The sequence below is a fragment of the Vipera ursinii genome (genome assembly GCF_947247035.1).
Source record: "Vipera ursinii genome assembly, chromosome: 3".
Lineage (NCBI taxonomy): Eukaryota > Metazoa > Chordata > Lepidosauria > Squamata > Viperidae > Vipera > Vipera ursinii.
This window is the reverse complement of record NC_139516.1, coordinates 139,818,188-139,839,903: the sequence shown is the minus strand read 5'-3', so window position 1 is coordinate 139,839,903 and position 21,716 is coordinate 139,818,188.

Here is a 21,716-nt window from a genome sequence, read left to right as displayed (position 1 = left end):
GGACCTTGGCTCTTCTATGACTTGTGTACTTCAACTCCCAGAATTCCTGAGTCAGCCATGCTGAGAGGAAAGGGAGAGGTCTCCAAGCTGAGCCATTCTGGCTCAGGAGTTCTGGGAGTTGAAGTCCACAAGTCATAAAAGAGCCAAGGTTCCCCACCCCTGGTGTAGGAAATGCTGACTTGCTTGCCCATTCAACTAGTAGTATAGCTCTTTTCCCTAAAAGAAGAAATTTGGACATGAGACATTTCTTTCTTTCATTGCGACTTCTTGACAAAACATTTATTGTAACCTTTTCAAATATTTTTATAATAAGAGAAAGGGCTTCAATATGGAATAACTGTACCACAATATCAGTCTGACTAATGGCATTGCTGCACAATGACTTTTCCCAATCTGGTGCCTTACTGATCTGTTAAAACAAAAAGGGTGTCTCACCTCCCACCGGTGGGCCCCGGGGCCTGCTTCCTCCTTCCCTTCAGCCTCACAGCCAAGCAGAAGCCTGACAGACTCACCTCTCCCTGCAAAATCAAACTTTCTTCTTGTTTATGTCCAGCATTTTCTTTTCTTCAGCTCGACGATCACATCCTATAAGTTTCTCTACTCTGTTGTTTAATAGGGCACAGCTGGGCACTTCTGCCCTACTTGCTAAGTATAGGATGGTATTTTAGCCACTGTAGCATAAAAATACTGTTAGTTTATGTATTTCTGCACAGCAGTCCAAAATGATAAATAGTACTGGTCATCATTACTGAATCTTTTTTCTTTAAAAAAAAATTAACGACAAGGAGTTTGTTTTGTCGTGTCAAAAGGTGCACTCATCTTTTAGGCGTCATGGTGGGATGAAATTGGGAGTTAGAAAATTCACCCAACTGGAATTGATAGTGAAATTAAGAGGAGAGAAAAGTAAGGGATTTTCAAGTTCATGCCCTTGGATTTCTCTCCTTTTCTTCTTTTGAGCTGTCCTGCCAAATCCTTTTCATTTTTGTATGAAAATAGGAATCGTCATACGAAATATCCCTATTTTCATAAAATTCCTATAATATCCCATTTTTATTCTGGGAAGCAAGCATACACCAATGCATCTTGCAGTGAATCAGCAATCTGGTTTATCACATTGTGCAAAGCTTTCTGATGATGTTTATTCAATCTTCTGTGGTTATGAAAACAAAGCTTAGTGTAAGTGAGAATCCTCAAAATGTATATATAATTTTTGCACTTTTCCCAATTGGTGGACCTTGCAGTTCCAGCAAAGTGAAATTGATCCCTATAATCTCCTTTTATCCAACTTAATCCACTGTATTCCCTTCAATTAGCTTTTAGAGAATGGGTTCTATTTAGAGATATATAGGATTCCACTAGCAGGCTGGATGCATTCACTAAGGGCATTCTCTCCCTCTCTCCCTCCCTCCCTCCCTCCCTCCCTCCCTCCCTCCCTCCCTCCTTCTTCTTCTTCTCTCTCTCTCTCTCTCTCTCTCTCTCTCTCACACACACACACACACACACACACACACACACACACACACACACAAACACTAACAAAAAGGTAAAACTGGTGTTGGAAAGAACTCCAGAAGCCATGTTCTATACACCTCATTAAGGATGGCTTATCACTAAACCAAGCCATTGTATATGTACTGTATGAAAAACATCTTGTGCCAACACATTATTGTAGCTAAAGTAGTCTTCCCCATTATAACTGGAATTCCAGTTCCTTGGGTTCTTAGCAAGTAGGCCATCACATGGGAATTTTGGCAGCTAAAACATATATGGAAGTTTGTTTCTCCTTAAGTCTTTCAGTGTTTAGAATAGTCTGACCTGTTTTTCCTGTTAGGCATGCAGCAGAAAGTGAGAGTTATTTAGGGTTATTTAATCAATAAATTTTATACCTTGAGTGTGATGCCGTTTAGAGGCTTACTTCATGATTCCCCTGCATAATTAGATTTCTAAACTTCATTGGAATAAGGTCTAACCCATATGACCAAACAATCTGGGACTGATTCAGAAGTGACTCTTATGAAACATATTTGCCAACTCCTAAAGCAATGGAAGAAAATCCTTTATTATGACTTTTTTGAAGAATTATTGTGGCACCATGTACATCATTTATAGCGCATGCACCATGAATCTTTTTCAGTAATATTTGCAACAATTGTGCTAGGTGAGGCGATATTATTACTTTAGTGTTATAGAGCAGTTTATTACTTGATTTATCTTGACAGAAGGTGCAACTTCCAATAATAAATAATGTTAAATCTTATAACCAGTTGGAGTGGAAAATGCTGTCGTTTGTGGTTGTAGCCAATCAACTATATCCAGCAGTGGGATTCAGCTGGTTTGCACCACTTTGTCTAATTTTTTGTTGCCTGGGCCCAGAATGGACTTCCAGAAGCAGCATCAACACAGAGAACTGGTTGTTCACATATTTGAATCCCTCTACTGACTATATCTTCTAGAATATTTCAGGTTGTGTTGTTGTGAAGCACTCCAAATACTTTGCCTAAATCTGCCTTTTACTTCAAACAAATTCTCATGTGGACAAGGGTTTTGCTTGTCTTCCTTAGTCTCAAGGTAGGGGCTTGAGAATTTATCTTCATTTTCTTTTGATGATGATATTATTATTATTATTATTATTATTATTATTATTATTATTATTATTATTATTATTATTATTATTATTATTATTATTATTATTATTATGGTTGGTTGCAGAGTCAGCCAGATGTTCAGATTGGATTTGGCATTTTAAGTCCACCTATCAAATCCAAGCCCTAGGACCTGAGATATGCAGATATTATTTTTGTTATTTTTCTTGTGACATGTACAAATCCATGCTGTTTTCTAAACAACGTTTTCACAACTAGGTTAAGGCAGGACTGAAACTCACATTTCCTGTTTCTAATCTAATACCTTTGCCACATGACCAAACCACCCCTCTTTATGACCAAACCACCCCTCTTTATAGAGCTTAATTAATATTCTTTAAAGAGACAGAGCACCACTGTGGGCATTGTTTCCTGTTACACCACCTTTCCATCACGCTAACTCCCATATTTCCAAGTCTGAAAAAAATCTCACGAAATGATTTCTCTTTATTGGAAACTAACCAACATCTGCTCAAACATGGAGGCTGCAGGCTGTTGAAGAGATGATTGCCCAATGAAAGTCAGTACTAGCTCCACCTGTCATTAAATTAGTATGGGAGTGCATTTCCCACTGATGAAACTTTAACTCAAGTGTTTTCTCTGAAAGAAATTTTAAAAGTACATTCCTTTCCTCAAACTGAGTAAGAGGATCCTTCCTCACACAGATCATTATTTCCAATTACAATACACCATACTTCTATCTTTCTACTATTTTTCCCGTCAGTTCTCAACCACCTCTACATGACCTAAAGCACTGAAGACACCAACCCATTTGAGAATTAGAGAAAAATCACTACAGAAATTCAATTCAATGGTACTCTCAATGTGGATTTTATAGCAATAGCCATAGGACTTAGAATTATATGCCATCTCATAGTGCTTTACAACAATGTCTGATCAGTTTACAAATGTCAGCATATTGCCCCCAATCATCTAGGACTTCATTTTACTGACCCCGGAAGGATGGAAGGCTGAGTCCACCTTGAGTTTCATTAGGATCAAACTCCAGGCTGTGGGCAGAGTTAGCCTGCAATACTTCATTCTAACCACTGTGTGATCATGGCTCCTAAAGATATGAAGATGAAAGAAAATATGAAAATTTAGAAAGTTTTCATGTAGCTAATTTCATGGGTGTTATATTTGCAAGATGGAAAAAATGTAAAATAATTGTAAAAGGAACTGGATGAAAATAACATTGGCAGATGTACCTATCTCTGGTGACAGGAGATTTTTTCTATTGCACACCTATTTATTTCCCCCCCCCCTCGGTTACTTATGGTGCACCTTTATCCCAAGAAAATAAGCTATTAACACTGCATCCCACTGAACAAAAAGCCAAATATTTTTTACTATCTTGGTGGCTATAATGAATTAGATGTCTCTAGAGTTCATGGGTTTTGTTTTGAAACCTTATTCTAGTGAGAATCAAATGTATAAAGTACTCATGATAAACAGGTTTCAGCACTCCTTAATATATTTTATCTTGACTAATTGAATTCTGCAACATTTTAATTAGTTTAGGCATGTCCTTGTTTGTATAATCAGTTCTGTATTTTATTTAATTAAGCTTATCATCTCATTTTCTTCTATTGCATAAACTGAAATGCCATTTGATCATATGTAATCAATCTATATAAAGTTCAAACAAAGCCCTCAGTCAGGTTGCAGTCTTAACTTCCTGGGTGATGATGGAATAAGATGAAGTGAGGTTTTATATGATTGAACTCTCAAGGAAAAGGGGGAGACAAGCAAACAATAATTGGTAAATTATTACAATAATTTAAAACAATTTGCTGATTTTGTGGACCTTGCACCAGCATGCAGTACTTTAAATTTTGGTTTTAAATTACTCATGCTTCTTGACTGTTAAATAAGTAAATATCAGTTATTTGAGGAAAGAAATAGAATCAAACAACCTGTAGCAAATAATAAAATTATCATCCTCACCATCATCTGAATATAGGATACCAACTTGGCTAGGGATGGTAAATTTTGAACGTTTAGCTTTCCTTTTTAAAGACTTAATAAAATCAGGTGAACTTGGGATATGGTGTAATTACAGATTCTTTTTGCCTCCCTTTATGTGTACTTGGGTAATGGTTTTCCCCCTTTATCACTGGTGAATGTTTATTTTTATTTTGTGTATGCTGGTCTGAAAATTGATTAATAAAAGCGATTCAGGGTTTTTTTTGTTTTTTTTTGTAAAAGATCAATCTTGTCATTTGGCAAGGCTTCAAATCCTCAATAAAGCTAAGGGCTATGCTAATGGTAAGGTACATACTGGCGAAGTCCCTAAGCTAGATGGGCCTTTAGTGAGATTGAACTAAGAACATCTCGATTTTTCCTTTGGAATTCTGAGTGGTAGAAAACAATTCCATATCAGATCAGTTGTTGCTTGGCTCAAAAGGGCTTTATCTGATGCCTTGGCTTCTGGACTTCAGGTGACAAATGGACTACAAGGCTCAGGTCCCTTGACCAGGAAATTGGGGCAAGAAACTTCAGGGACATGAAGAAAATTGCTAAAACAAATTACTAGCACTCAGTGAAAGCCAAGCAATTATATAATGCTATTATTAACTGGACCCCTTAACTTGTGGTTTCTGGAAATAAATGTATGGCATTTGGAAAATAACATTTCTGAAATCCTATACGGCTGAACCATGATTTATGGATCATAGATGTTTCAGGCTCAGAAAAAAAAAGTCTTTGTAGACTTTGAACTTAATAAATACTGAAGAAAATTGATATTGAAAAAATGTACAACCAAAACAGTATAGAAGAACAAAGCAACATAACCACCCACATGGAGGCAGCCACTGGATCTTCTGACTAGACAAATCGAAATAGCGAAACAAAACCATAATTGTCTGAATTTCAACAGTGTTACAAAAAAAAGGAATGTATGAAAGAAACTGCAAGAGAAAAATTACCTCCTTTGAAGTCCACTCAAAATAAATATTTAAATGATTTTTGTTCACGATATATATATGACCAGAGATGAACAGCTCATGTATAGCCTCACAAAAATAAGAACAAGAGAACTGGATGATAAATTGAAAGCAAGCTGTGAAACTAAAAATGAAATGGTAAAGTCAAACATAAAACTGGAAAATAAAATAAATCACGTTTGAAAATATACTAGCAACTTACAGCAACTGAATAAACAGAAATTGAAAAATGAGAAAATAAACCAAGTTTGAAAAAGGAATACAGTTTGGACAGCCAAATCATTGCAGAAGTCATGGAAGTATTAAAAATTAGTAGTGACAGCTTCTAAGAAAATTGATTTATATGAAAATAGAATCAAGCAACAAGATAGGCAGTTTCAGGCAAACTAACATTGCTATTTTTATGTATTGGGCTCAATGGTAATACCACGTGGGTTGCTAGAGCAGCTAACGGCTCTCCAGCAACCCAGACTACAAGGCTCCAGTGCTGCTATTGGCTATCCCTAGGTGGCAATGGTTGCTTCAAACCTATTTGCTGCCGCCTAGGGGCTAGACTATATATTGCGGCTAGTTACGGTCCAATTCTCAGTTCAGATCTTGCAAGCAATAAACCATGAGTTTTCCTGAACTCACTTGCCTCGTCTTCATTCCTGTGCCAAAGAACCCGCTACACAACACTGATGATGAAGGTGGGATCCTGCTTCCCTGAAAAATTCTTAGAGGGGAAGGCAGCGCATGCCGGAGGGAAAAGGCATTTCCCCCCTCCCTCAAGGTCGGCTAGCAAGCTACGCTAGTGACCTCGTGCTCAGCGGACTCATTCCCTGAGCCTGGGAAGCAGGATTGGAACAAATCGCTCTCTAGGCCCCGTCTCCGACGTTTCATCTCCTGGAGCTCCACGGGAGCCGAGATTTGTCCGAGAACCTCTTCGCTCCGACGCCAATAGAATCGGTCTCTTACGTGGACCTCAGGAAGAAGTTAACCGAACATTTCCAGCCCAAGATGTCTGAAATGGCCTGGCATTTCAAGTTTGATCAGAGAGTGCAGCAACCCAGTGAATCAGCTTCAGAATTCATCGCGGGCCTGAGGCAGGCTGCACGCCTTTGCAAATTTTCAAACTTAGAAGACAAACTACGAGATCGGATCGTTTGCGGCCTATGGAACTGAATGCTTCAACAAAGACTCTTTGCCAGACCGAATTTAACATTTTCAGAAGCACAAGATGAAGTTTTGGCCGACGAAGCCACCGAGGGTGCAGTTCAAGCAGTCCAGCCCACCAAAACAACAAAGCATGAAGGATGCCACTACAAGGATGCCAAATGCCCCAAAGAGTCCTCCGAGGAGGAAGAACCAGAAATCAACAAACTTCAAAAGCAGCCCAACACACAACACTGCAACAGCCAGCAGCAAGAGAACACTTACAAGGCAGTTCTCTTACCTAGATGTAAAGGGTGCGGTGGCAGCCATTTTCACACCAATTGCAGATTCTGGTCAGCCACATGCAGAGCCTGCAGCCAGACAGGCCACATCGCAGCAGTTTGCAGAGCCCGCCAGAGGGACTGGCCACCCAAACACCAGTCGGAAGAACCGACTAGGAGAGGTACTGGGGCCCAGGGTCCGGTTAGTGTGGGGTTTTTCAGAAGCCGTAGAAGCGTGTGCCGCAGTGCGGCCTGATGCCCCCTCAAACCTAAACTCAGACTCCTGGTAGAGCTACAAGGAGTTCCTTGTAAAATGGAATTGGACTCTGGCTCTGCAGTCTCCATTATTTCTCAAGACACTTTTAATCTCGTGTGTAGGCGCAGTAACAATTGGGCCAAACTGAGGCCCTCAGACATAATTCTAACTGACTTTCAAAATGCTCAAGTTAAAGTTAATGGAGAAGCCACCTTGACTGTAAAATTTAAGGGGTTTTTTGGGCACCTGGATGTCATAGTAGTAGGGGGCCAGAGAACGAGTCTCATTGGACTTGATTGGTTTGATGCCTTAGGTATTCAGATTAGTGGTATCAACCAGACACAAACTGCAAACCTCTAGTCAGTATGGAACTAGGAACATACACAGGCTCACCTATCTCATTCAAGCTAGACCCCAACGTAGTTCCAATTAGGGTTAAGCCTTGAATGGTCCCCTTTGCCTTAAAACATAAAATTGATTCTGAACTTGACAAGCTTGTAGAACAGTGCGTTTTACAGCCAGCTGATGGGGAGGAGTGGGAAACTCCTATAGTCACCCCACTTAAAGCCAATGGGGAAATTCGCATTTGTGCTGATTATAAATGCACTCTAAATAAAGCCCTCACACAACACGTGTACCCAGTTCCAGCGGTCAACCACATTTTAGCCTCCTTGCAAGGGGCACTATTTTTGCTAAACTTGATTTAGCACAGGCCTATCAGCAATTGCTGGTTGATGAGGCCACAGCCATGGCTCAAACAATCGTGACTCACAGGGGGGCTTTCAAAGTTAAACACTTACAGTTTGGAGTCAGTGTTGCCCCGGGCATTTTCCAGGGAATAATGGAACGGACACGTAAGGGCATTCAGGGCATCTGCCCTTATTTTGATGATGTTCTTATTGCTGGGGAATTCCCAGAAGTGTTAGCCAGCAGGCTCAGAGCTGTTTTACAGAGGCTTCATGAAGCAGGCCTCAAATTAAAAAAGAGCAAGTATAGTATTGGGGAAATGGAAAATATTTTAGTAACAACAGGGATTGCAAAAGAACAACCTAAGATGAAGTAATACCAGCAAAATATGACGTTCATGGATTTTGACTCAAATATCCTTTTTTATTCCATTCTTGTCTTGCAAATAATTTCAATCAAATGTTGCAGCAAGGATTAATGGCTGACTTGCTCAGTCCAAGCCAAATATGTCTGATAAATAAACAGACAAACAAGAGGTTTTCTTCCAATCACTTTTCTGCCTAAAACATTCCAGCTCTTAAGAATCATTGCTGATGGTAAAATCTAGAAATGCTTGTTATCAAAGTCATTGTACCTTGTAGAGCAAAAAGGGATTTAAGAAATTCTACATGTGCAAAAAGCTCAACGATAAAATGATATGCTTTAAGAAACATAATAGAACAATCTTGGTCTGGTAGTTGATAACAGGCTAAAAACCAGGAGACTGTGTGTTCTAGTTCCACTTTAGATATAAAAGCGGGCTGGGCCTAACATTTTCAGCCCAACTCATCTGAGAAGGTTATTGTTATGGGGAAAATAGGAGGAAATTGGATATGTTTGATGCCTTCCATTATTTATAAAATTAATAAAGATGGGATTTTTTTAAAAAAGACATATCATTTGGATTAATCATAAAGAAGTTATTTGATTCATTAATCAACAATTGGATTTAAAATGTTGGGAACCTTTTTGAATTTGGAAGTTTAATTTGGAAGATACCTCTGCAGACTTGGATGAACTCACAGATATTGTAACTTCATAGGTTAGCTTTTGTGAAGAGTGAAGACCTATGTGTGCCAACCAAGAACTTGCGAATATACAGTAACAATAAGCCTTGGTTCACAGCTAAACTCAAGTAACTACGTCGTGCCAAAGAGGAAGCCTACAGGGAAAAAGGTAGAATGCTGTACAAGATGGCCAGAAATGTATTTACAAGGGAGATCAGAGCAGCAAAAAGAAGCTACTCTGAAAACCTAAGGAATCAGTTCTCAACAAATTATCCAGCAAATATGTGGAAAACTCTTAAAAATATTACTGGCTACACCAAACCTCCTCTCCACGCCAAAGGAAATTGACAACTGGCAGATGACCTGAATGTGTTTTACTGTAAGTTTGAGAGGAAACCACTATCACCTATCTCCACCATCTCCCTCTCAGATACACCAACAACAGCCATACCTCCTACAATTGACCCCATCCCCTAGGGTTTCTCCACCTCTGGTGATCACAGAAAATGATGTGCAAGGTCTATTTCACAGACAAAAGCCTGGAAAAGTATCAGGCCCAGACAAGATTACTCCTTCTTGCTTGAAAACTTGTGCTGATCAATTGGCCCCCATCTTCACCCAATTCTTTAATAAATCACAGGAGATGTGCTATGTTCCTTCTTGCTTCAAATGCTCTACTATCACCCCAGTGCCAAAGAAACCCTCCATCAAAGAATTGAATGACTACAGACGTCCGTAGTTGTGAAAACCTTTGAAAGGTTAGTGCTGGCCCACCTGAAAACCCCTTGCAATTTGCCTACCAAGCAAATAGATCAGCCGATGATGCTGTTAACATGGCTCTGCACTACATTCTACAACATTTTGAATCTCCAAAGACCTATGCAAAGTCCTTTTTGTAGATTTCAGTTCAGCATTCAATACCATCATTCCAGGTATTCTTCTCACTAAACTAAATCAGCTAACTGTGCCTGACCACACCTGTAAGTGGATCATAAGCTTTTTAACAGACAGGAAGCAGCAAGTGAAGCTAGGCAAAATCACACCAGATGCCTGTACAATTAGCACAGCCCCCCCCCAGGGCTGTGTGTTCTCTCCACTTCTCTTCTCTCTATATACCAATGACTGCATCTCAAAAGATCCCTCTGTTAAAGTACTGAAGTTTGTAGATGATACAACAGTGATTGGCCTCATTTGAGACAACAACGAATCGGCATACAGATGTGATGTTGAACAACTAGCCTTGTGGTGCGGCTGGAACAATCTTGAACTGAACACACTCAAAACTGTAGAAATGACAGTAGGTTTTAGAAGAAACCCTACCATTCTACAACCTCTTTCAATACTAGACAACACAGTATCAACAACAGAGACCTTCAAGTTTCTAGGTTCTATAATATCTCAAGATTTAAAATTGACACCTAACATCAAAAATGTATTCAAAACACAACAAAGAATGTTCTTCCTGCGCCCAATAAAAATTCTATTCTATTCTGTTCTGTTCTGTTCTGTTCTGGTCTAGTCTAGTCTAGTCTAGTCTAGTCTAGTCTAGTCTAGTCTAGTCTAGTCTAGTCTAGTCTAGTCTAAGCTAAATTAAAATAAGAATGGTTCCCATATATTATGCAGCAAGTCAATTATAAACACTTAACTGTAAGATTTCTAGGGACGTTAAATGTTTATAAACTTTGCAAATTGTTTGAGGTGTAGAGAAGTTAGAAATTGAATAGCCATTTTTCTATTTTTGTTTTTTCTTCTTATTTTAATTATTGTTGTCAAATTTGCTTTGTGTGTTTTTCTCAACATGCACAAATAATAAGTAATAATACAGTGGAGACCTCAACACTAAGTAATCGGCTTAACCCTTATTGAATAACAAATATTTTGATGTAATTTGCAGCATTTTTAAAGTCTTATATTCATTTCTGTATGCCAAGTTAAATAATCTTATGCCTATTAACATTGACATTTTAATTCATAATTACTCTGATACATACAGTACTTTCTCTTTTTTCCATCTTTAAAGGTCAAAGGTATCTAAACATTAGAATATTAATAAAGGTTAATACTGTACAAATACTACTGTATCAAAATAATATAATGTACAATACATATCTTACAATAGTATAAGAAACCAAAAAGTAATATTAAAATTAATATTTTAGAAAACATAGTTAATATTTACCTAAACTTTTTTCTTTATCTTTAAAGGTTTAAGTTATCTAAATTATCTATAGTTAGTACTGTATTAATACCACTGTATCCAAATAATATAATATGGTACTTATGTTTTTTATTAATGCAATCAAGCAATATATTAAAAAATAAAGATCTAAATGGGCCAGTGATGTAATTAAATTTTTCGGTGCATATATGAGCAACCCAGAATACCTAAGAAATGAGGCTGATGAATCCTTGCTATTCCACTCTTGTTTTGATAATCTTTTTATCAATCAGAAGTCAATTTTCCTATAGGTATCATATTGAGGAAATCCACATTGTAAATTGCCTTTGAGAGCATTTCACACTGTAGGTATGGTAGTCCTTAATTAACAACCATTCATCTAGTGGAGGTTCAATGCTATGATGATGCTGAAAAAAATGACTTATAACCGGTCCTCACATTTACAACCATTGCAGCATCTGCATATTCACATGATCACAATTTGGGCACTTATCAATGGGCAGGTATTTACTTAAGTTACTGTCATGGTTCTGACAGATGAAACCCTTTAAAAGAACTTTGAGGCATTGTTTACCTTAAGGAATCTTTTATTTGAGAAACAGAGCATCGGCACTACATAGTTAAAGCCAAAAACTGAATCCCCCCCCCAGGCACAAAGTATCAAAGCACAATTCCCTCCTCCAATGAACAGTTATAAATCACATTCCCCGATTAGCTTGAAGCGCGGACTTTCTCCCCAGCTCTCCAGCCCGCCAAATCTTTATCAGCTCTGGGCTCAATAACCTTGATTCCCATGGCTGAGTACTTGTTGTTATGTCTAACTGGAATCTCATTCATATCCCCCCTCCCAGCATCATCTAACTCTAAGTGTGAAAGAGAAAAGATGGCTACATTACCATCTGTTGTCAAAGCAAGAACATCTGATGTTAGCAGTCATCCCTGGACCATGCGATCCCCATTTTTGAGCTTCCCAACTGGCTTCTGACAGAGTCAGACTAGGGTGATTCGCTTAACGGTAGCAGACAAAGGGTCATAAAATTGGGCACGACTCACTTAATGACCACCTCACTTAGCAATGAATGTTCCAGTCCCAATTGTGGTCAAATGTCAAGGACTGTCTACATGGATCTAGGGTGTAGCAATCTACTCTCGGGAACCACACATTATCACGTCAGAAACCAGTTCAGAAGGAGAGTGTGCCCATGTTATGCTTCCTCTATCTAGTCCATCATTTGAAGAAGATTTATTTTGCCTAATGGTAGGGTTAAATCTGTATGTATAGTTTGACATGACACTGTAGAATAGAATAGAATAGAATAGAATAGAATAGAATAGAATAGAATAGAATAGAATAGAATAGAATAGAATAGAATAGAATAGAATAGAATAACAGAGATGGAAGGGACTTGGAGGCCTTCTCGTCCAACCCCCTGCTTAGGAAGAATACCCTATACCATTTCAGACAAATGGTTGTCCAATCTCTTAAAACCTTTCAGCGTTGGAGCATTCACAACTTCTGGAGGCAAGCCGTTCCACTGATTAATTGTTCTGACAGGAAATTTCTTCTTAGTTTTAGGTTGTTTCTCTCCTTGATTAGTTTCCATCCGTTGCTTCTTGTCCTGCCTTCAGGTCCTTTGGAGAATAGCTTGACTCCCTCTTCCTTGTGGCAGCCCCTGAGATATTGGAACACTGCTATCATGTCACCTTTAGTACTTCTTTTCATTAAACTAGACATACCCAACATGATATATCTCATTTAATGAAAACCGGGTAAACTATCATTGTATAATAAACTATAATAAATAACTTCTTCTATTTATCCCTTCAGCCTTGAACATCTCCTTTTGTATTCTACATGCCCAAAGTTTTGGCTGTAAAGCAGGCAGAATGAGGGTTGAAGGACATAATTAAAGCAAGATATGAGACTTTCTTGTATTTTACTGCTGTTGTTAGCTTAAAAGTATCCCCCTGTTCTCTGTATTTCCTCCTGATAATTCTGTACAAGAAATAAACAGTTTGCTCCTACTGCCCTTGTTTTCCCCATTACAATGTGGCAGGGATTTGCAAGATCAGCAAATATACTAGAATGCTGCTGATTTCAGTACCGACAGTACCTAGCTTTGATGAAGGAACATATGTTCCTAGTTTTAAATAGGCAAAATATTTATTTCTTAATTAATCAACAGCTGCTACCACCCACATGCCTTTACTTTAATTGAACATATGAAATATGCCTACCTGAGACTCCCCCCCCTTTTTTTTGTAGAACAGAAAAAAGCTTTTAATAAGCAAACTGCTTGGATATGAGAAAAATTGCACATGAATTAAGACCCAAGGGGAAAAAACAACAACAATTCAGTATATGTGAGAAAAGATACAAGAGAATTGGACAAAAAAGAAAATTGTAGCTGAGTTAATACAAAGGCATATTTTACTTATTTTCAGCACAATTGTTTCAAGTGCCAAGGGTTATGGAAACCATCAATGAGAAGGGCAAGCATGAGAAGGATTTCACAACATAAAATCTTGAGAGAGAATTTGTATCTTGAGCGAGATAAGAAAATAACAATTATCCTATATTTATGCTACATTCCAGGATGGTTATTGTGAGATGACAGACAAATAAGAATCCAATAGGTGTAGAATTATCAAGTACTGGGTGCAATGTTTATTATTAGGTCATCTTTCCTCCCCCCCCACATCTGGTGTGAAGTTTGTAGATATTTTATTTTGTTTTCTGAGCATTTGAAGCATGCTTCCTTAATGCTTTAAGATCAAAATTTGATGGTGTGACTTCTTGAGTGGTTGTGGTACCACAGCAGCTGCTGATCTTGGCTGATCACTGAAAAGCAAGGATTGTACTTGCTAATGTTGATTTATCTATAGCATTTTGTTCACTGCTTCCCATTCAAACTCCCATTAAAAGTGGTCAGCTTTAAAGTCAAACAATTAAAACAGCAAGTTAAAATAACTGATAAAACATATCTTAAAACATATAAAGTGCATAAAGTGTAATACAGTAACTTAGAAAGTAAAAGCAGTAATAAAAAGATATTACAGCAGCATTAATGCATTGTTAAAAGACCTGGAAGAATAAACATATGGAAAAAGAGGAAAGATGGTTCCAGAAATATCACACTTGGTAGAAATGTCAAACTGTTTCCATTTACTACCAAATAAACTACATGGAGCCTTTCATTAATCACTGAGTATCAAAGTCAACTTGAATTTGCTTTCTTTTAATACATTTTAAATGCTGAGAAGATAACACAGTCCAATAGCCTAGGAGTTACAGAGGAACAACCAGGTCCTCCATGCTAAATTGAAATAATATGGGATCTTCACAGCAGCATCTTCTGCAGATTTGAGCAGCTGGATTGCGCTGTAACAGGAGAGGTGGTCCCTGAAATGGAAGGTCCCCTCTCTAAGTGACAATTCATTTGGAAACAGAAGTTGTGATGGTGCTGAAAAAATAACTTTAGAGCCTGTTTATGACCATTTATATTGGGACACGGTGGCTCAGTGGGTTAGGACGCTGATCTTGTCGATCAGAAGGTCGGCAGTTTGGCGGGTCGAATCCGAAGTGCCACGTAACAGAGTGAGTGCCTGTTACTCGTCCCAGCTTCTGCCAACCTAGCAGTTCGAAAGCACGTAAAAATGCAAGTAGAAAAATAGGGACCACTACAGTGGGAAGGTAACAGCGTTCCGTGCGCCTTTGGCGTCTAGTCATGCCGGCCACATGACCACGGAGACATCCTCGGACAAGCGCTGGCTCTTCGGCTTTGAAACGGAGATGAGCACCGGCCTCTAGAGTCAGAAACGACTAGCACACATGTGCGGGGGGAACCTTTACCTTTACTTTTTTATGACCATTTATGATCTTTGTAGTGTTCCTCGGTCACAGGATTGTCATTGCAGTCAGTATACATTGCCCTTTTGACTGATCCCCCACCTCTAGAGACAGAGGTGAAGACTGGAAAAAATGGAGCTGTACAGAAAGGAGTACAATTTACAGTACTCTGTTGACTTGTCTTTCTCTCCAGTCTATGTTCTGTGAGGGGTGGGGTGGGGTGAGAAAAAAAAGCAAGTGATTTCTGTTGGCAATCTCTCCTTTGCCTGACCCTTTCCAGCCAGCATGATGATTGTAATATGACTGTGATCAGGATTTAGCACTTGTTGTTTGTATGTACATTGAGAGCTTAAGCACCAGAGACAAATTCTTTGTGTGTGTAATCAGAATTGGCCTGTAAAGAATTCTATTCTATGATCACATTGCTCTCAATATGTAGAAGAGCAAACAGCGTACTCTCTTGAAATCTCTTCCTCTCCAATCTCTCTGCTCTGCAAAGGGTGAGGGATGAGGAAAAAAAGCAAACTCTTGTATCACATTGAAATCAATGTGTATTATATTTGAGTGCCCTTCCTTCTTTAAGTACCTATGTAATCATTTATATAAAATAATCCATTGTAATTCCTGGCACATATTCATTAAAGCTACTTTAAACCTCTTCTTCAAGTTCAAATGCTTTTTAATCCATCTGCCCACAGCTCAGTACTCTAGAGAAAATTAATCAAAAGCAGTTAGCATCTGGAGCATGATTTCTCTGAAGATATGACACATCATTATCATCAGCAATTTTCAAAAGATAGGAAAGAGACATGGCAGACCAAATAAAATAAAATAAAATAAATCTTGACAGCTACTGCTACTGTTTTTTTGTTATAGTTGGTCATTCTAGCCAATTCCTTTTGCTTACTTTTATGTCGCATGTAATTAGTCCTGAAAAGTTGATCAGGGGAATCTATCTAATTCGCTACAAATGATAGTTTGTATTATCCCACTCTGGGCATTCTACCGTCATGTAGAATCAATATGCAAAATGTGGTGGTGGGCAATTTCTCTGTTACTTCCACATGTTGAGGGAAGGTGGACAACTTATTCTGTTAACAGAAAATCAGGGTTCAGCATATGTGGGTATGTGGGAATATGAGATTTTTGGGGGGTCATATTTATGTATTCTATATTGGAGATGATGACCCTTTGAGAGCTATATGCAACAAAATTTCATTTTAATATATGCATTTAAAGTGTACATTTAAAGTGACAATAAAGTTATTCTATTTTTTAAAAAAGGTAACTTTTAGAAGCAATATCTAAATATTAAAGCAAAGAACAGCAAATTAAACAAAATGAGACATTCAAACGGCATTAGAATTAGAAACTAAAAATATGCTTTTCTTCACTCTTTTACTGATTTCAATCAGTAAGTGAAATACCTAGGTAAGTCTTCTTTTGAAGAATCACCATGTTTTTGCATTGTTTATAAATTAGAACAATAAAAAAGGGTTTGCTACATGCAAGATAAAAGATATAACCTTCTATAGAAGTCCACAAAGAGGACCCAATGCAGAAGTGGTTGACTTAGTCATTATCCTGTGTCTTAATAATAAATGGCTCTGAGGATATCCAGATTTATTTATAGGTCAATATGGCATGCAAACCATATTGGGATAGTTCAGTAAAATCATGATGCAATTAACCTTGGATAAACACATCATATGAACACAGCTTGTTTATAGACCTAAGTGTTTCTGAATAGTCAACTGATACAGCTGGTATGTGTACTGAGGGCACAGCTTTGATATCAAAGTGGCCAACGTCTGCCCATGATCACAGGTGGTCTTGAGTCAATATTTTTTCTTGTCTTCCATATATGTTTTGAGTCTGATGCTTGAAAACAGGTAGTACAGTGTCATACTTAACATATTTCTATATCACTTCCTTTTGAAGAAGACCTCAAAGCAGTTAAAAATAATAAATAATAATTTATACAAAATGTAATAAAATATGTCATGTAAAATATACACAGTGAAATAAAGGAATAAAGTAACAAAACAAAAACAAAACGCAGAAGGTTCAAATGAAGTTGATGATTGGGAGAATGGCAGTATCTTTTCTTGATGAGTAATAAAAATGGTACCAGATGTTCAAAGCTGGGGGCAACCAATCCCTCCTCTTTCATATTCACATGCTGTGCCTCAACGTGAAGGGCCCCTGGAGTAGGCCTTGTGAAAATCCTTAGGATTCAGAAGGAGCATAAAAGAAAGATATTCCTTCCAAGATTTTGGTTCCAAACTCTGCTTTTTGTATTGATAACAACACACGCATGAAAAATGTAGAATAAGCCTTTAAAATAAGTCATAGTTAACCCTCCCCTCCCCCAACCCATTCACATTAGCTATGGCAAGGCAATATATTGTTGCCTGTTCTTTCAGTGCCAGATGGGCTCAAGTAAATAACTCCCACTGTACTGAAGAGAGACGGCTTTGGCCTCTAACACTGGACTTGTCATTTGCTGGGTGGCTTCTGGAACCTCCCTAGTAACTTCATGTTCTAGAACAAGATTTCTCTGGGCCACTTTCTCCTTGCATTTGGAAAGCCAAGAAAATGGTCTTATTCCAAATTGATTGCGAGTGCCTCTCTTGGGTATGTTCACACACGACCAAAACAATGCTTAGGCTCTTGCAATACAAACTAGACCCCTATGCACAGTCACCCACGCCCTTGTCACTTCTCACCTGGATTACTGCAATGCTCTCTACATGGGGCTGCCCTTGAAGTGCACCCGGAGGCTTCAGCTGGTGCAGAATGCAGCTGCGCGGGTGCTTATGGGAGTTTCTCGATAATCCCATGTTACACCACTCCTGCGCGAGCTGCATTGGCTTCCGGTTGCCCTCCGGGTGAGATTCAAGGTGCTGGTAATTACCTTTAAAGCCCTACATGGCTTAGGCCCGGGGTACTTGCGAGACCACCTGCTGCCATTGTCAACCTCCCATCACCCGGTTTGCTCCCACAGAGTCAGCCTCCTCAGGGTTCTGTCGGCTAAGCAATGCCGGCTGGCGACCCCCAGAGGGAAAGCCTTCTCTGTGAGCGTGTTGACCCTCTGGAATGAGTTGCCTCCAGAGCTGCGGATGGCCCCTGACCTTCGGTCCTTCTGCTGTGACCTGAAGACATGGATGTTCCAACAATCGGGCCTGGACTGATTATAGTTTTATATTTGGTTTTATTGGGTTACCGGTAATTGTTATGTATTTATTACATTTATGGTTTAATTCTTTTTAAAATTTTGTATTTTATGTTTTTTAACTTTTTATTGTTGTGAGCTGCCCTGAGTCCTTAGGGAGAAGGGCGGCATATAAATTTAATAAATTCAATTCAATTCAATTCCTAGATGGAAAGAGAGGTTCCAGATGTTCGAGTTGACTTTAGAAAAGACCAAGGAGGAACAACATTGTGGGAATGCAGGTTGGATAATTGAGACAGCCAAAGAATTCAGAAAGAAGCCAATATGTGTTGGTTGGTTATACAAAGGCCTTTGACTGCGTCAACCATGTCACACTATGCAATGTTTGAAAAGTATAACGAGTATAATGAGTTGGCATGAGTACTGTATAATGGAAAATCTCATAATCATGCTAACCTATAAAGAGGTTAAAAAGCGACAGTCCACATGGAAGCTGGTGAAACAAATTGGTTCCAGGTCACCAGAGTGACAAAACAAGGACGCATACTCTCCCTTAATTATTCAATCAATATGCCAAACATATATTGAGGATGACTGGATTGAAAGATGAACATGGCTTCAAAAATGGAAGAAGAAACCCTGGTAACTTACATCGTGCTGGTGACAATATTCTGATAGCTAAAAAATGCAGAGGATCTGCAAACTCTAGTAGTGAAAGTCATGGGGTACAGTAAAAAAAAAGGACTAAGACCAGACTAATGACAAAAAGTACACCTGCAGCCTTAGAATTGACGGGGAAGCTTTGGATGCAATGGGTAACATTTGCCTTTTGGATTGGCAGTCAACACTAAAGGAACTGACCATCAAGAAATATCAGTGAAAGCTGATAGTGAAAGCTATGAGATGTGAAAATGTACATATATCCTTCTGATTCCTACCTAGTGAGAATTTGAAAAGGAAACATTTTAGGTATGTTTTCATTTCCATTGTTCATTTTGGGGGGGAAAGGCTCAGCTCACAGATCTTAATGATTTCAACGTCTCATCCGTCTTTCCATTTGCTTGCATTAATAAGATTGCTACCTGCACAACTGATGTAGAATCACCTGGAGAGCTGTCTCCCTGGCAGCTTCAAACAGAATATAATGAGAATTAGACATAATGAGCAACTATTTATGTCTGTCATGGTTTTCAAAGTAGCACCTCAAAACAATTTTGCAGTACTCACTTCACTTCCAATTACTTCCACCCCCAAGATATGATGATAACTGAGAAGCTTCTTGTTATGGGATACTGACGTGCTGATGCCAAAATAACATTCAAGGAAATTGGTTCTGTTGTGCCAAATGATTAACGAGGCAGACAGAGTCATTTTCTTTGCTGAATGTTAATGTGCTCATGAGAATTTTTGTCACCATACCCCATTACTGGAAGGCTGGATCCCAGTGTGGTTTTGCATAAGGGCCATTTGACGTAACAGCCAATAGGATGACCTGTCCCTTCCTTTAAGACCTAGAGAGACCTTTTTCTTGGTTTTGTCGACTGGCACAACAAGATGAATTATTATTGTTTTAAATATCATGGTGAAAATAAATCATTCGGTGCAAACAGACTTCATGATGTTGATATTGATTGGGTTTTCTTGAAGTGCGGATTAGAGGACGATGAAGGTGAGATAAGCAAACACATCAGAGAATGAGCAGGAGGGAAGCAGCGATAGAAGAAGGGCAGCTAAATCAGGAGCTACCCTCCCATAAAAAATATGCAAAATTTCATCCTCTTAAGAGTTGTAGGTAATCTATTAAATGGCCTGAAGTTTGTTTGTTGGGTTCTCCTGTTTTCCCACGTGCTATAATAGCTGTAACATAATACTGGTAGTCCTGGATGTATGACCACAATTGAACCCAACACTTTTGTTGTTAAAGGAGACATTTGTTAAGTGAATTTTGCCCCATTTTTTGACCTTTCTTGCCACAATTGTAAAAGTGAATCACTGCAGTTGATAAGTTAATAACCCGGTTGTTAAGTGAATCTGGCTTCCCCATTGACTTTGCTTGTCAGAAGGTCACAAAAGGTGATCACGTGACCCCGGGACACAGCAGCGTACATAAATATGAATCAGTTGCCAAGTGTCTGAATTTTGATCATGTGATCATGGGGATGCTGCAAAGGTTGTAACTGTGAAACAGGGTCATAAATCACTTTTTTCAGTGCCGTCGTAACTTTGAAAGGTCACAAAATGAACTGTTGTAAGTTGAGGACTACCTGCACATTGTCTATATTTTATTTATTTATTTATTTTATTTTAATTCCATTTATATCCCGCCCTTCTCCGAAGACTCAGGGCGGCTTACAAGCAGTAGCCTTCATTCTATGTATATGCCTGCTTATTAGGGCTTTCATACACCCCCCAAGCAGCATTATTACAAAGTCAGCTTATTGCCCCCAACAATCTGGGTCCTCATTTTACCTACCCCCGGAAGGATGGAAGGCTGAGTCAACCTTGAGCCTGGTGGGATGCGAACCTGCACTAATTGCAGGCAGCTGGTGTTACTTAAGGAGGCATTAGCCCACTGCTCCACCAAGGCCATAGATTTTTTAAAAAAACAATGGGAAATCTCACAAGTTCATTCCTTTCTGTGTGGGTGCTCTCAGGAAGCTCTCCAAAGTCATAGCATCCAAGATTGATAGCAAGTCCCTAAGTTATGGTTGTGTGCTTCCATTGCCCTTTAAACAGATCAACAATAAAGAAAGTCCATTGAGTCCATGATAGGTATAAACACATCTATTTGTATTGAATTCTGTTTTAGTTTAAAAACTTTGAGAATTCCACCCCAGATCCTTGGTTGTATTATTCAGTGCATTTTTCCTAAAAAAAAAAAGGTGCCAGAACTCAGAGGTGCTATCACTGGGAGAGATCCGGTGTCTTGCTATGGCATTGCCGCCCGTCCTTTGCACCCCCGCCCCTGCGGCTCGGAGCCACATGCTGTGGGGATTCCCTTCCCCACAGCCGGCATGGGGATTCCCCTCCCCGCAGTTGCCACACCGCAGCCCATGCTGAGCCCCCACCCAGAGCTGCTCCAAACCCCAACCCAGAGCTGTGTTCCTCATGGCAGTGGTCTCTGGCGCCAAACAGCCTCTTTCCAACCACATCCAGAAAAATTTGTAACAAACATTGGAATTCTCAAGGCCATGTTTGGTATTTCCCAGCAATCTGTTACTGGAAGGAAAAAGCAATCCCTGCTGCATTACTGATCCCAGAGAAGCATTTGCATGTATGCAGGTATCCTTAGGGTGCCATACATAGTTATGGATGAGACATATTGGTTGCAAAGTTGGCATTTCTGGATGTAATACAGATATTTTGGACTTATTTTTGTTTCTTTGCATGCTTGATATTTTTAAAAAGGCATATGCTACTGACTACACTTATGCACATATGTAACATCTTTTGCTAGGATACATGACCACTGCCTGTCCAGAATGTGAAAAGTGAAAGATTGTGACTAAACAAAATTT